This window comes from Ambystoma mexicanum, chromosome 12 (assembly GCF_040938575.1).
Source record: "Ambystoma mexicanum isolate Mex_15411 chromosome 12, UKY_AmexF1_1, whole genome shotgun sequence".
NCBI lineage: Eukaryota > Metazoa > Chordata > Amphibia > Caudata > Ambystomatidae > Ambystoma > Ambystoma mexicanum.
The window spans coordinates 936,318,140-936,332,871 of record NC_090936.1 but is presented as its reverse complement, the minus strand read 5'-3'; positions in this window follow the sequence as shown (position 1 = coordinate 936,332,871).

The following is a 14,732-nucleotide window of genomic DNA, read 5'->3' as shown; positions in this document are numbered from 1 at the left end:
TGTGTTAGTGCTCCAAAAAAATGCAACAACCCAATGTATAAAGCATTAGCCAGAAGCAACAAGTGAACACTGAAAACAAACAAACAAATAAACTGTAGCATAACAGAAAAAGGGTTTTTTTAATCCAACATGGATCTTTTTTTCTCCCACAGACCCAATGATTTTAGCAACGAACACAGAAACTGAGCAAATTGCACAGTACTCTGATTTGTAATCTACTAAATATGACGGTCCAAAAAAAAAAAATGTTGATTATACAATGTAATAACTCATTACAAAATACTAATACTAACATGCTATTTTCTTTTATCACAGAAATTAACAAGAAATACATGTACTCCAGTTACTAAACCAAACAGTAAGTATATTATACACTCTATACCATGGCCACAACCATCGCAGCATATCACACCCATAATATCTTATAACTTTGTTCCTTATAAATTTGTTTTTGACCCAAAGTTATAAGCAACTATAAGTGTGATATGCTGCGGTGGTTGTGGCCAGGGCATAGAGTGTTGGGTGCATGACCAAGTGGTCATGCACCCAACACTCTATGCCCTGGCCACAACCACCGCAGCATATCACACCCATAGAGTCAAACATTTCAACTATGGCCTATGGAAACTTTTAATGTCCGCGGACATTACCAGTGTTCTTAGAACACTTTCAACTTGCCAGCAAACAATACGGACAGCGTCTTCAGGACACCCCCTACGAACATTTCAGGACACTGCAAGAGTTCTTAGAACACTTTCAACTTGACAACGAACAATACGGACAGCGTCCTCAGAACACCCCCATTTTGTTTGTTTGGGAACATTTCAGGACACCGCGAGTGTTCTGAGAACACATTCAACTTGACAACGAACAATACGGACAGCGTCTTCAGGACACCCCCTACGAACATTTCAGGACACCGCGTGAGTTCTTAGAACACTTTCAACTTGACAACGAACAATACGGACAGTGTCCTCAGAACACCCCCATTTTGTTTATTGGCAAACATTTCAGGACACCGCAAGTGTTCTTAGAACACATTCAGCTTGCCACAGAACAATACGGAGAGCGTCCTCAGAACACCCCCATTTTGTTTATTTGAGAACATTTCAGGACACCACGAGTGTTCTTAGAAAACATTCAACTTGCCATTGAACAATACGGACAGCGTCTTCAGAACACCCCCTACGCACATTTCAGGACAACGCGTGAGTTCTTAGAACACACCCCCATTTTGTTTATTTGCGAACATTGCAGGACACCGCGAGAGTCCTTAGAACATTTTCAACTTGTCAACGAACAATACGGACAGGGTCTTCAGGACACCCCCTATGAACATTTCAGGACACCACGCGTGTTCTTAGAACACATTCAATTTACCATCGAATAATACAGACAGCGTCCTCAGAACACCCCCATTTTGTTTATTTGCGAACATTTCAGGAGACCACAAGTGTTCTTAGAACACATTCAACTTGACAAAGAACAATATGGACAGCGTCCTCAGAACACCCCCATTTTGTTTATTTACGAACATTTTAGGACACCGCGAGTGTTCTTAAAACACATTTAACTTGACAAAGAACAATATGGACACCCCGGGTGTTCTTAGAACACTTTCAACTTGACAACGAACAATACGGACAGCACCCTCAGAACACCCCCATTTTGTTTGTTTGCAAACATTTCAGGACACTGCGAGTGTTCTGAGAACACATTCAACTTGCCAGTGAACAATACGAACAGCGTCTTCAGGACACCCCCTACCAACATTTCAGTACAACGCGAGAGTTCTTAGAACACTTTCAACTTGACAACGAACAATACGGACAGCATCCTCAGAACACCCCCATTTTGTTTATTTGCGAACATTTCAGGACACCGCGAGTGTTCTTACAACACATTCAACTTGCCATTGAACAATACGGACAGCGTCTTCAGGACACCCCCTACGAACATTTCAGGACAACACGTGAGTTCTTAGAACACACCCCCATTTTGTTTATTTGCGAACATTGCAGGACACCGCAAGAGTTCTTAGAACATTTTCAACTTGTCAACGAACCATACGGTCAGCGTCTTCAGGACACCCTCTACGAACATTTCAGGACACCACGAGTGTTCTTAGAACACATTCAACTTACCATCGAACAATACAGACAGCGTCCTCATAACACCCTCATTTTGTTTATTTGCAAACATTTCAGAACACCGCGAGGGTTCATAGAACATTTTCAACTTGACAACAAACAATATGGACAGCATCTTCAGGACACCCCCTATGAACATTTCAGGACACCGCAAGAGTTCTTAGAACATTTTCAACTTGACAACAAACAATACGGACAGCGTCCTCAGAACACAACCATTTTGTTTATTTGCGAATATTTCAGGACACCGCGAGAGTTCTTAGAACATTTTCAACTTGACAATGAACAATACGGACAGCGTCTTCAGGACACCCCCTATGATCATTTCAGGACACCGCAAGAGTTCTTAGAACATTTTCCACTTGACAACGAACAATACGGACAGCGTCTTCAGGACAACCCCTACGAACATTTTAGGACACCACGAGTGTTCTTAGAACACAATCAACTTGACAAAGAACAATACGGACAGCTTCTTCAGGACACCCCCTACGAACAATTCAGGACAACGCGAGAGTTCTTAGAACACTTTCAACTTGACAACGAACAATACGGACAGCATCCTCAGAACACCCATTTTGTTTTTTTGCGAACATTTCAGGACACCGCGAGTGTTCTTAGAACACATTCAGCTTGCCACAGAACAATACGTACAGCGTCCTCAGAACACCCCCATTTTGTTTATTTGCGAACATTTCAGGACACCACGAGTGTTCTCAGAACACATTCAACTTGCCATTGAACAATACGGACAGCGTCTTCAGGACACCCCCTACAAACATTTCAGGACAACGCGTGAGTTCTTAGAACACACCCCCATTTTGTTTATTTGCGAACATTGCAGGACACCACAAGAGTTCTTAGAATATTTTCAACTTGTCAACGAACAATACGGACAGTGTCTTCAGGACACCTTCTACGAACATTTCAGGACACCACGAGTGTTCTTAGAACACATTCAACTTACCATCAAACAATACGGACAGCGTCCTCAGAACACCCCCATTTTGTTTATTTGCGAACATTTCAGGACAACACGAGAGTTCTTAGAACATTTTCAACTTGACAACGAACAATACGGACAGCGTCTTCAGGACACCCCCTATGAACATTTCAGGACACCGCGAGAGTTCTTAGAACATTTTCAACTTGACAACGAACAATACGGACAGTGTCTTCAGGACACCCCTACGAACATTTTAGGACACCACGAGTGTTCTTAGAACACAATCAGCTTGACAAAGAACAATACGGACAGCGTCTTCAGGACACCCCCTACGAACATTTCAGGACAACGCGAGAGTTCTTAGAACACTTTCAACTTGACAACAAACAATACGGACAGCGTCCTCAGAACACCCCCATTTTGTTTATTTGCGAACATTTCAGGACACCGCGAGTGTTCTTACAACACATTCAACTTGCCATTGAACAATACGGACAGCGTCTTCAGGACACCCCCTACGAACATTTCAGGACAACACGTGAGTTCTTAGAACACATTCAACTTACCATCGAACAATACAGACATCGTCCTCATAACACCCCCATTTTGTTTATTTCCGAACATTTCAGGACACCGCGAGGGTTCTTAGAACATTTTCAACTTCACAACGAACAATACGGACAACGTCTTCAGGACACCCTCTACGAACATTTCAGGACACCACGAGTGTTCTTAGAACACATTCAACTTACCATCGAACAATACAGACAGCGTCCTCATAACACCCCCATTTTGTTTATTTGTGAACATTTCAGGACACCGCAAGGGTTCTTAGAACATTTTCAACTTGACAACGAACAATATGGACAGCATCTTCAGGACACCCCGTATGAACATTTCAGGACACCGCGAGAGTTCTTAGAACATTTTCAACTTGACAACGAACAATACGGAGAGTGTCTACAGAACGCCCCCATTTTGTTTATTTGCGAACATTTCAGGACACCACGAGTGTTCTTAGAACACATTCAGCTTGCCACAGGACAAAACGGACAGCGTCCTCAGAACACAACCATTTTGTTTATTTGCGAACATTTCAGGACTCCGCGAGAGTTCTTAGAACATTTTCAACTTGACAATGAACAATACGGACAGCGTCTTCAGGACACCCCTTATGATCATTTCAGGACACCGCAAGAGTTCTTAGAACATTTTCAACTTGACAACGAACAATACGGACAGCGTCTTCAGGACAACCCCTACAAACATTTTAGGACACCACGAGTGTTCTTAGAACACAATCAACTTGACAAAGAACAATATGGACAGCTTCTTCAGGACACCCCCTACGAACATTTCAGGACAACTTGAGAGTTCTTAGAACACTTTCAACTTGACAACGAACAATACGGACAGCATCCTCAGAACACCCAATTTTGTTTATTTGCGAATAATTTCAGGACACCACGAGTGTTCCTAGAACACATTCAGCTTGCCACAGAACAATACGGACAGCGTCCTCAGAACACCCCCATTTTGTTTATTTGCAAACATTTCAGGACACCACGAGTGTTCTCAGAACACATTCAACTTGCCATTGAACAATACAGACATCGTCTTCAGAACACCCCCTACGAACATTTCAGGACAACGCGTGAGTTCTTAGAACACACCCCCATTTTGTTTATTTGCGAACATTGCAGGACACCGCGAGAGTTCTTAGAACATTTTCAACTTGTCAACGAACAATACGGACAGCGTCTTCAGGACACCCTCTACGAACATTTCAGGACACCACCAGTGTTCTTAGAACACATTCAACTTACCATCGAACAATACGGACAGCGTCCTCAGAACACCCCCATTTTGTTTATTTGCGAACATTTCAGGACAACGTGAGAGTTCTTAGAACATTTTCAACTTGACAACGAACAATACGGACAGCGTCTTCAGGACACCCCCTATGAACATTTCAGGACACCGCGAGAGTTCTTAGAACATTTTCAACTTGACAACGAACAATACGGACAGTGTCTTCAGGACACCCCTACGAACATTTTAGGACACCACGAGTGTTCTTAGAACACAATAAACTTGACAAAGAACAATACGGACAGCGTCTTCAGGACACCCCCTACGAACATTTCAGGACAACGCAAGAGTTCTTAGAACACTTTCAACTTGACAACAAACAATACGGACAGCGTCCTCAGAACACCCCCATTTTGTTTATTTGCGAACATTTCAGGACACCGTGAGTGTTCTTAGAACACATTCAGCTTGTCACAGGACAATACAGACAGCGTCCTCAGAACACCCCCATTTTGTTTATTTGCGAACATTTCAGGACACCGCGAGTGTTCTTAGAACAGTTTCAGCTTGCTTGCGAACAAAACAGACACATTTTGAGTCCTCAGAACACCCCCCATTCAGGTTATTTAGAACATTTCAGAACACCCGTGATGTCTGCAGACAAATCAAACACAAAAAGAACGTCTACCACATAAAAAAGCACAACATTTAACTCATACCCTCACATCCTCCCCAAACACTCCTACACACCAACACACTCTACTAAATACACATTTTGAACAAACTTTCACTGCGCTGTCCGTGGGCGTCCATGAATCCAAGATGGTGGGCGCTACCGAAAATCTGATGCGCTTAACGCTTCACACCATCCAATCAGTGAACACGCTGCCTGTCCGCGGACATGACATAAGCCGCTCGGCCAATCAGGACACTGTCCGCGGAGCGAACAGGGAAGTGTGTCCGCGGACCGAACACAGATATCACTAATTTTTTTTTACCTACGTTTTGGTCAATTTAAAAAAAACTACTGGACGGATTTTCACCAAATTTGCAAAAGCACGCTTTCGGGACGAAGCCGCTGCTCCTGGTCCAAATTTGGTGAAAATCCGTCCAGCGGTTTGGGCTGTAGGCGTGAGCAAAATTGTTTTCTCATTCAGTTTATGGGGAAAAAAAGTTTTGGGACCTCCCCCTATAACTTTGCCCCCCCTGGACGAATCCTCACCAAACTTTGCAGTTGGTGAGCCCTTTTTGGATGGCTTATAACTCCGCTCCCCTTGGACGAATCCTCACCAAACTTTGCAAAAAATGTATATGGCCCACTCTGAATTTTTTTGCAAAGTTTGGTGATGTTTCGTCCAGGGGGGGAAATTTATAGGGGGGTCCCAAAACATATTTTTTTGCCATAGACTGAATGGGGGAAAACTTTGCGCAAGGCTACATGCCAAACCACTGAACGGATTTGCCCCAAATTTGCGGCAGGGGCTTGGTCGCAAAAGCGTGCTTTTGTAAATTTTGTGACAATCCGTCCAGTAGTTTCCTTAAAAACGATCAAAAAGTATGTCTCTACAAATTAGTGATATCTATGTCCGCTCCGCGGTCACACTTCCCTGTTCGGGAATTGGCTATTCCATGGCGTGCTGGCCGTGACCGTGTTACGCTTTCACCGATTGGTTGTGGCACAGCGTGAAGTGCGTCTTAATCTTTCGATACGTCCGCCATGTTTACTTCGTTTTCTGTGGAACGCGGACATCGCCGCTAATATACCTAAACGAAGAAGACACCAATGCACTTGTTACACTTATGGAACACTGTTTCGAAGGGTGAGCGTTAATGAGACTTGGTAGTAGAAAGTGAAACATTGAAGTATTATTGTTATTACTGTCGTACGGTACAGTGAGCCTTGCTGCTCATTGTACGAAATTAACTTACTGCGTCCATTTTAGAATACGTAAACAAAATTACTGCGGTCAGACTGGCAGGAATCTGAGGCAGCCACCTACTCTATTTCGTACACACAGCAGTTCCGCGCATGTACGGGAGTAGCGGTTCTCATGAATAGCCGCTGATATGTTGTTGCAAAATGAGCATGTATTTGCATTCGCAGTGAAGGCCACTTCATTTTCTGTTTGAAATACGAGCTCATACGGCCGCATATTTGTCGAAAGCCATAAGGGTCAGTTGTTTTTTAACCTTGAGGTCCAGGCAAACAGCAGAAAGAATGTAGGGAGTAACAGTTAGAAAAACAGATCGTTTGATAAGGTTATGCTTCAAAAACTTTTGCAGCAACCATGAAATATTAGTTACACTACTGTCTGACTGCAGCTAATGCAATGGAGCCAGTCTACATCATGTAAGTGTATTTTTCCCGCTATATACCCAATTGATATTACATTTTACTTTGGCAGAAAAAAATAATAATTTCCTACTGCATTACAAGGTTTACGTGCCGTTTAATTTTTTTTCCCCATTATGGACATTGCACATTGTCGCCATTTGCAGGGTGCCAGTACATTTCTCCAAATTAAATTATTATTTAGTAGTAAAAGTATGTGTTACAACTTTGTTTTGTGCAGAGGTTGCGTATTGATATACATTTCATTTACGCTTTTCTCCTGAGATATTTCCTTTCCTATTGTGATTGACACGGATTACAGCTGCCGAGTGACGCCTTTTTTAACCGTCAAATGCAACTGTTAATTACCAGTTGTCTGTGTGTCATATTGCACATTGTCGCCGTTTGTGGGGTGCCAGTACATTTCCCCAAATTAAATTATTCTTTACTAATAAAAGTGTGTGTTACTACTTTGTTTTGTGAAGAGGTTGCGTATTGATATACATTTCATTTACGCTTTTCCCCTCAGATACTTCATTCCCTATTGTGATTGTCACGGATTACAGCTGCCGAGTGACGTCTTTTTTAACCGTCAAATGCAAATGTTCATTATCGGTTGTCTGTGCGTTATAATTCAGTGGGATGATCGTGTTGGCCCTCTGTGTCCTTACGCTGCTGTCACAATAAGAAGTAACATTCCATCCTTTCTGGTGGTGTAGATCACAGCGGTTGACGTCGCCTTGCACATCAACGTGGGAGGAAAACGACTACTGTGGCGGCAACGCTCACTTTCTGTGTGTGAAAGAAACCAACGTGCCCACTAACATTTTCATTGTCGATGAAAGACAGAAACTTTCTACTTGTATGGAAATGTGCATAGGGCAATCATTTTGCACAGTTCATTGTGAAACACAACTACTTTACTAATTGCTTAGGGCGATGATTTCGCTCACTTTACTGTGAAATAAAACTACTGTACTAATTTTGAAATGTCAGTGTTTTTTTTACAAATTTACTCTGTGCTTTCACAATGTGGCATGCTACGTTGCATGTTGTAATGTGTTCTTTTGTAGGTGCTACATCAAGGCACATACGTCAATATGGACGCATTTGTTTAAGCTGCCAAGGAACGTTATGGAGAAAGGTACGGTATACCCCACTTGCTTTGGCTACGGGAGGGTCAGGCCCATATCATATGCTTTAGTGCCGTCAGGCCAATTTCTGTCACCGTCAGACAAATTTCTGTCACCCAGATGCCCTATTAACCAACATTAGTTCAGAATACTTACTATCTTCTTAAAAGCGGGAAAATTATTTAAGGTGCACTGAAAGTGCTTGGTGCACAGAAATGTTTGTAAAATAATTCATGGTTACACCCTCCCAATACACATATCTTCACACCTTTCGACCTGTGCCACTTACGAAATTATGTGTCGAACGGTGAGTGGTAATGGTGTTGCTTCCAGTATTTCTAACGTCATTGTGCTTCCCATCACAGAGTTTGTTTCACATTTTATGTAAATGTAACTAGACTACTCCTTTGCGTTTTGTAAGCACATTTTTACAGAAATAAAATTACCACATTTACAACACATGTAAGTAAAGGTCATTGCCAACACCCGAAAAGGTTTATGTTGTGTATGTGATAGTGTTTTGATATTTAACAAGTGTACTCATGTACATAACAAATCAACGGTACAGCTTCCGTCTCTGAGGGGTAACATCTATGTATGGTTAGTGGCCACAATGTCAGGAATGTGGCTACTGGCCATTACTGGAAGAGACAAAACATTGCATTGAGGTCGCCATGTCCACCAGGGACTTCCTTTCTGGTTGTTGCTTATAACCATACATTTCTCAAAGAACACAAATGTGGTGCTGCCTTTACCGTCACACAGTTTCATTTTTGCTTTCTGTAGCATGCAATGGAAAGCGAAGAAGGGTTTCTATCCAACACCCGTCTTCCCTTTCTATGGTGGCCATCTTGAAAAAGGATGTGTTTTCTTTGGCCGGGAACGCTGGAGGCATCCCGGTTGAAGACAAAAAATCCTCTTTCTTGGTAGTGCGGGTTACTGCTGTAAAATCTCGATTGCTTATGGCATTCATCCCTCACTCTTTGGGGAGGAATGGGGGTTAATGATCCAGATACGTCGGTATGCACTCTTACTTATATTGTGTTGCACGCTTGCCTTGTGGAGTTCTGTGCCGGAAATGTTCCATTTTCAAGTTCGTACAAGAATATACAATGTACTTCTCCACTATCACCCAGTTACACATGTCATTGTGAAGTGCCCCCATGCTGTGCGCCAGCATATGATAATGTGGAATTCTTCGGAAGGTGGGCAGTTACTTCACATGTTCCTTTACAGTAGTATGCTTATGTTTTACTATTAGAAGCCTGATAAATATAGTACAACATTTTTATTAACGTATTGTTGTGATTTATTTACACTACTAAAAACCTATAGCATTCAGTTAAGAAACTTTGTTAAAGGGATGTTATGGTTACGTTGCTCTCCCAAAAACCTGTAAAATTCACTACAAAAAAAACTTTGTTGAGTGGACGTTATGGTTAAGTTGCCCTACGAAAAACCTGTGCACTTCACTAAAAAAAAAATGTTCTCCCTCCCCATTATGGTTCAAATTAAAACCGAAAAACACCTGAAATAGGCATACTTGCCATCACCACTGTGCACTGCTAACAGTCACACCCAGAACATGAAAGATGTATCACAAATGTAACTGGTGACATCACTGACCACATCACATGTTTAGCCCCTTCGTTTTCGTTCCCTGCTCTATATATATATATAAATTCAGTAAAAAAAACTTTGTGAAAGCGATGATATACTTCACAGTGAAACCAAAAAACACTGCACATTCCCCCATTATGGTAAACTCAGCAACCATAACTCGCAGCATCTACGTGCATTGCTAATACTAACACCCAGGACATCAAAGATGACAACACAAATATCATTGATGAAATCCGTCCAGCGGTTTGGCCTGTAGCCGTGCGCAAAGTTTTCCCCCATTCAGTCTATGGGAAAAAAAGACATTTTGGTGCCCCCCCCTGGACCAAACATCTCCAAACTTTGCACAAATAAAAATTCAGAGTGGCCCACATACTTTTTTTGCAAGTCTGGTGAGGATTCGTCCAAGTAGAGCGGAGTTATAAGCCGCCCAAAAAGTGCTCCTCCTATGGAAACAGCAACTTAACCATAACTACACGGCCACTACTGTGGCCGTGTGATATATATATATATGTATATATAGTGGCAAGTTGGTGAAAATTCATTTCACCTGTGTTCTTATAGGGAATAATGCTGGCATTGCTGGTCAAAGCTATCACCTGCATGTTCTTACAGGTCCTAAAAGTGGCAACTTGGGGCAAAGCCATTGCAGCACTGTACTTACAGTAACTGGTATGCAGTGTTAATAACGAAAAATAAATTATGACACACATTTTCAGTGACAGCTGAATAACGACAAAAAGTTGAATTATTTAGTAAAAGTATATATGGGGAGTGGGGTAAGGGATAAAAAGGGGAGGTAGTTGGGGGAGGGTAAAAAAGCTGTAGAAACAGTGGGCTAGGGGGCCCAAATTACAAAAGAGAACAAAAATTAATTATTAAAGTGTCACTGAAAATGTATATTGTTATTTTGGTTGTTGTTAAAAACATATGGAACCACAGGAACTAATAGTGGCAAGTTGTGGCCAGTCATCACAGGTGTGTTTAACAGGTGCTAATACTGGCATTTTGTGACAAAGCCATCACAAGCATGTTCTTACAGGGGCTAAAAGTATTGTATTGTTTATTCATTTAAATGGTGCTCCCACCCCTGGGGTATCTGGGCGCAGTGCAGTTTAGTGGTTATAGGCATGGTACAATGAAACAAATTCAAATTACATTTACAATATTTACAAATTCTTTACCGCAATAGATGTATATACAGAGACAGTTACATAGTCGTCCAGCGTACAATCCTAATACCCAATGGTCAAGGGAGCGTAACCAGGCCTTTGCATCATTTTTAACGGTTGGGAAGGTTGGTATCGCTCTAAAAGAGTCATGCATTGAGTTCCATAGTTGGGCTACCATGAATGGAAAGCGTGTCCTTCCTGCCTTTTTAAGATTGAATTTAGGGATTCTAAGGCTATTGGTTTGTGCCATTTTGATAGGACGTTCTGAGGTGTGCCTGGTAAATCTCTCCACCAGGTATGTGGTGCCATGTTAGAGAGACATTTGAAGCTGAGGTTTAAGGATTTGAACTTTATTCTGTCTTTTATAGAGAGACAGTTGGTGGAATGCCTGGCATGAGAAATATGGTGTGTTTTCAGGATACCTAGAGCAGTTCTCAAGGCATTATTCTGGAGAGTTTGCAGTTTGTTGATGTTGTGTTTGCTGGTACTGAGATAGAGAGCATTACAGTAAAACAGCTTAGATAAGATGAGAGCGCGAGCTACCGTTAAACAACTTTCGATAGAAAGGAAGGGTTTGTATGTGTAGATCAGTTTACATGTGTAGCCGGTGGCAGAGGCTGTCGCGTTGACTTGCTTATTAAGGTTCAAAGTTGAGTCCAGATAAAACCCTAGGGTTTTTACTTCCTTTGAAACTTTGATGTTTAGTCCATCAATGATGAAAGATTTGTATTGGTGGGAGAGTTTGTTCAGTCTATTAGTTGACCCTATGAGTAAGAGTTCGATCTTATCGTCATTTAGGCAAAGGCTGTGTGTGGCCATCCAGGTTTATATGATCAGGTATATTTTGTTGATCAAAGCTACGTCGGTCTTAAATAAAAATCAGAAGGCATGAAAAATAAGCAAAACCTCATTATTAAAATTCCAACACAAACATGCAGATAGAGAAGGGCAAGGATGGAGATTCTGAAGATTTTCAACCATTGGTGGCCCCAATCTTCAGTTTGTCCTCAAGACAGAAAAAACAAGCAGAGAATGTGTTAAACGAAAATTTGTCTAAGTACTTAAATAATGCATCCATGGGTGAAATAGACCAGCAAACGTTAAGTGAAACTCAGAGTTCCTCCATTGCTTGCCAGATGGACTCTCTTAGAGGAATCCAACCAGGCTACACTCATATTGGAGCAGGAATGGTTTCTGTTAGGGGACCTCCACAAAATGTGTTAGATCTATCAGCCCAAAACCTACATAGTGGACTTAAGGAAAGAGAAGTAGTTCAAAACCTCTGTCAAAATCTGAAATGTGATGAGACAAATTATTATCTATGGGGAGAGAAGTTACGTTTAACTATGGAAATTATATTTACACAGGAGGATGGTGTCATTTTGAATTATGATACTGTGCTCTCGATTTTTTGTGATGTGCCAAGTCTCAAGCTAGTATCAATAAAGGACATCACTCTTGTAGACTTCGATAATGATCAAAGAACTGATATCCTAGCGCTAACCGTTGCATATCAAATTATAAGAGACTGTCTTGTAGCTGCAATTGGATGAAATTCGTCAGCATGGTTTTGATTTATATGCCATTCAAGAGGAATCACTATGTACATCAGTGTCAGATACTATAAAATATTTACGCATCCAATAACAATATCATATTCGACCGGTCCCTCTTTTACACGCTCTGTAATGGTTCCTAAGATTGTAGAAAAGGAACTAGAAAGGGGGAGGATGAGTCATGGCTAGCAAGGTCTCTGAATCCTTTAAGCACAACAGGAATAAAGGAAAGGCCTGGTTTTTAGCGTTTGTAGTTGGAATCCGCAGGGTTTTCAGTACTTGTACTCCAGAAACACTGTATGTGCTAAGCTATGTGCAAACGACCTAATTCTTTTGCAGGAAGCATTTTTGATGGACGAAGTGGTTCTGGAAGGTTTTCTCATAGCACAGTGAAAGGCAGGTGGGGAGACTCAAGGGTGGCCTCTTGTTTCCTATTCGATCATCGATAGCTAAAGATATACAAGTGTGGGATGCAAATTTGTATCGGATCCAGGCAGTGAACGTGGCCCTGAGGGGAAGGGAGAGTAGTGTTTTAGTGGTAAACATGTATTGCAGTTACAAAGACGTTTCAATATCAGCAATGCTAGAGAAGTTGGAAATTATCTTTTTGAGATGATTTGAAGAAGGAAATGATAATGATATCATCTTTGTAGGAAATGTTATTGCTGTCTCCATGGATACTATTTATGACCAGACAGCAGCTACTCAGGAGAAGTGTGTGCACAGTAAAAGATGGAGAACCTTTTAGAAGAACTTGGACCTCCGTATACTAATGGGGGATTATAATATGATATTATATGATATGGCATTTATAACGTGCCTATACACAAGTGTTTCATAATAGCCTGAATATGCCATACTGTTCCTGGCAGCAGGGCGCACAACCCTCTGGTATTGATTACATTGTTGTGTTCGAGAGTTTGAAAGGGGAAAATAGTGACTTGAAGATCTGGAACAGTGACCTGAGTGACCACCATGTATTATTTGCCACTATCCCCATTCTGGATATAAGGTGCCTGCAAAATAAACCAATCCAGGTAAATGTCTCCTGGAGTAGGAATAGGCTCTTTTTGCACGGATAGAAATATGTTTAAGTTCAATTTTCAACTTGCTGTAAAGTTGAGGGAATAGACAGGGGATAGGGAAGTGGATTTTCACTTGCTAGATGACTTTATCTGTATTCATAGAAGGTTCACTGGCTTCTGAGATTTCGACTTTGCAACCCCAGGTTGTACGCACATGGCATTTCAGCAGAGACTTACAGGAGGCAAAGAAATTGTTGAGAAATAGCATTAGATGGGTAAAGTGAACATTTTCTCCAGTTTCTCTGCTGGATATCCAGTTCAAGAAACATAAGCAAATATATTACATTACAAATTTGAATTTAGCTTTGTTTTTAACCTACATTACCAATTTGAATTTAGCTGTGTTTTTAACCTACACAACCAATTTGAATTTACCTGTGTTTTAGCCTGAACTCAAAAACCGTATTTAGCTGTATCCCCAAATGAAGCCAGCAAAGCCAGCATCACTCAAAGGTCTAGGCACTAGACTCACTGACCAAACCTCAGTAGATAAGCCCGAAGTACTCCTTTGCATCTCCGGGGCTCATGTTGTCAGTAAAAATGTAGTACTACTAACAGCAGGTCGCTGCCCCTCGCCATCCATGCAGCACTTGCCCAACCCCGTTCCACCCCACAAATGTTTCCTTCGGTCCACAGAATCACTCGCACCGTCATAACTATCCTCCAAACACTCACCCTAACCCAGCAACGCCCACATTGCACCCACCCAACAGGTCTCCCACAGCCCATCGGGCGCAGGACCCTCTCTGCCCAACCTACAAAGCACTGCAGCCCGGTGCTGACTCCGCCTCTCACACACTGATCATCACCACACCTAAACGAGGCCCTTCCCACTCAAGACCAGCATCAGCAGGAAGTTGTGCCCCCCATAGAGCAGACCACATTTTGCCAAAGCTGATTACTACACACCACCCTCTCCAACATCC